Source organism: Sinocyclocheilus rhinocerous, unplaced genomic scaffold (assembly GCF_001515625.1).
Source record: "Sinocyclocheilus rhinocerous isolate Xijiao unplaced genomic scaffold, SAMN03320098_v1.1 scaffold3351, whole genome shotgun sequence".
NCBI lineage: Eukaryota > Metazoa > Chordata > Actinopteri > Cypriniformes > Cyprinidae > Sinocyclocheilus > Sinocyclocheilus rhinocerous.
In genome coordinates this window covers 13,443-16,614 of record NW_015659722.1, presented here as the reverse complement: position 1 = coordinate 16,614, position 3,172 = coordinate 13,443, and the positions used below count along the sequence as shown (strand labels likewise).

The 3,172-nt window shown below is 42.2% G+C and overlaps 1 pseudogene; it reads left to right on the top strand.

The window, feature by feature from the left end:
- The window catches only part of LOC107724204 (zona pellucida sperm-binding protein 4-like), a 37,118-nt pseudogene extending 34,103 nt beyond the window's left edge, over window positions 1-3,015 (top strand).
- Window positions 3,016-3,172: the final 157 nt, after the last annotated feature.

Here is a 3,172-nt window from a genome sequence, read left to right as displayed (position 1 = left end):
TTTTTTTCTCACGCAATTGTGAGTTAAGTCAGAATTGTGAGATGTAAACTTGCAATTGTGAGTTATAAAGTCCAATTTTGAGGGCGAAAAAATTCTTCTCAGAATTGCAAGTTTATATCTTACAATTGCGAGAAAAAAAGTCTGCATTGTGAGATAAAAAGTCACAATTACCTTTTTAATTTTTTTATTCAGTGGCAGAAACGGCCTTCCATACTAAACCATGTCAGTACTCATGTAGTTTAGGTTACTTTTTTTTAAAAATATTTAAATGTATGCTTGATCTTGCACCATCAAAGACAGATCATGGAAAGCATCTTGACCATAGTGCTAAGAAACGACATAATATTTCAATTGTATTTAATAATGAGTTTGAAGTGCTGAATATGTTCAAAAGTTTAGTGTATTTATGAGTTTTGTGAAAAAATAAACATTCCAAAATTGGTGTTTGCAGCTGGGGTCTTGTCCATTAAGTGTCAACTGATTTAATAATGTTAACTGGGATTGCTCTTTTTTTTATTTTAGCAGTCATGTTTAACTAGAGAAAGTCTGAGGTCTGATCTTAAAGAATAAAAATCTGTCAGGGCTTTTCTTTAACTCTGTATTCTCCAGTGGTTTCAATAAACTTCACTTACTTACCTCAATGGAAGCTTATTTCCCCCAAGGAATGAAAGAGGTACATTTGGAGAATAAAGTCAGCATCTTTGAGATGTAAGCAAACTGTGAGATAGAAACTCAATTTTTGTCAATTTTAAAAGAAAAAGTAGCAATTACCTTCTTCATTTATTTATTCTGAAGTGGAAAGAAGCTTCCAAATATTTAAAATCATTTACTGCTTAAAATAGTATTTCGTCATATCTGTAAGAGCACACTTGTCTGCACGGAGTGTTAAGGACAACGGCACAAAAGTTGAACATCTACCTTTGGCAAGTTACAGTAACTAACCTGAACTTGAACCTTTCTTATGCCGAGTTCACACTGCACGATATTAGCGCGATTTTTCACTCGCCGACAGGTTTTGCGAAATCTCCGACAAATGCCCGACATCGGAGGCAAATCGGTCTCGTTCACGCGAGTGACAATCACGCAGTGTGAATTATCAAAGACGCGATCTGAGGGGAGCTATCAATAATGCAAGTCTGGAGAATCATGAGTGTTAATGAAGAGGGAGGGACGATTGCTAATTAGTTGAAATATGTAGATTACAAAAAGACCAAACGGCAGCATCTCAATAGTGTGATTAGCTGTTGGACAATGGCTGGAAGTTGGTGGTTGGTTTATTTATTGGTAGTGTGTGCTTTCTGTCATGCTCTTCCAAAGTTGAGTAATCTGCCCCAGAACCCTCAAGCTCTGATGCTCCAGCAAACTGACCAGCGGTTTCAGCAGCCAGCTCAACAGACTAATCAGCAGTTTCCTCAGAAGTTTCAGCAGCCAGCTCAACAGACTAATCTGCAGTTTCCTCGCAGGTAAGAGTGAGTCGGTGTTATGCTCCCAGTTAAACTGATCCTCAACATTAACCTGCTCTTGTGCCTTCGTTCCAGTGACTGTCCAGTGTATACGAGATGGTCAATTTGTGGTAGTGGTGGCTAGAGATGTTACGCTGCCTCGACTGAGTCTGGATTCAGTCCATCTACTGGGTGGAAATGACCCACCTTGCAGTCCTGTGGGGTCCACACCTTCCTTTGCTGTATACCAGTTCCCTGTGACCGCATGTGGTACAAGAATGATGGTGAGTAGCTGCTTATGGTTTTATTCTGCATGGCCTATGATGGACTGGATGCCAACAGTGTTGCTATTTGCAGGAGGACAGTGGTTATGTGGTGTATGAGAACCGAATGACCTCCTCATATGAAGTGGGGATGGGACCGTTTGGTTCCATCACAAGGGACAGCTATTTTGAGTAGGTGATCTATGCTGTTCTTAATTGTCTATCTCTGACAAATGCTACAAGCTCCCCGTCTGTTGTCCAGGCTTCTCTTCCAGTGTAGGTACTCTGGCACTTCTGTGGAAGCTCTGGTTGTGGAGGTCAACACTGTTCCTCCACCTCCACCAGTAGCTGCCCCGGACCCCTCAGGGTGGAGCAGAAGGTTTGTTCCTGTTCCTAGTATCTTAAGACTCCAGGTTGCAGCCATTTCTGGTTAATCACCAGTGTTCCTCAGGGGATGAGGCCTACACGTCCTACTACAGTGGTGCTGATTATCCGGTCACAAGAGTCCTGCGGGAGCCTGTGTATGTTGAGGTGCGCATTATGGAGAGGACAGACCCCAACATTGTCCTGATGCTGGGACGCTGCTGGGCAACTTCAACCCCCAGTCCACTCAGTCTACCCCAGTGGGACCTTCTGGTTGATGGGTGAGTGTAATGGCAATGTTTATCCAGCTAGTCTGGGGATATTTCTAACCCCTTTTTCCCTTTCAGATGCCCTTACCAGGATGACCGTTACCTGACCACATTGGTTCCAGTGACTGGATCATCTGGGCTTCAGTTCCCAACCCACTACAAGCGCTTTATTGTGAAGATGTTCACGTTTGTGGATCCAGCATCACTGGCTCCTTTGCAGGAAACGGTATGCTCCCCTTACTTGACCCTTTAATTTTACTCCTTATAGATTGCATGACTTGACCCTCTGTCCTCCCTGTCAGATCTTCATCCACTGTAGTACAGCAGTGTGCCATCCATCTTCTGGCTCCTGTGAGCAAAGCTGCGGCAGGAAGAGTGAGTTCTTGGTTTAACTTGACTAGAGGAAGTGAGTTTTTAATTGGCCTTCACACTTCAAATTTTTTTTTCCCCTTACAGTAAGGAACACTCATGTCAAGACCATCTCTAGTGAGCAGACTGTGGTTTCTAGTGGAGAAGTTACACTGATCATGTAAATGTAGCGGTTTTAATAAGCTTTTTGAAGCAGCATGATAGCTTTGTCTGTTATTGGTTTAACCTTGCAGAGTCTGAAGTTACGTGCATGTACCCAGTTTGTTTCTTGGTCTACACTATTAAACTAACTTTCCAGTACCTTTTTGTGAGGTCATGCATTCTGAGTCCAGGTTTCTGCACAAGCCACTAATAACTTTACATTAATCAACCTCCAGTTGCTACCCTGGAGCACAACACAAGGTACCAAATTAAGGGTTGATTAACATCTGTCTGCATAATGTTTTTTTTTTTTTTTTTTTTTTTT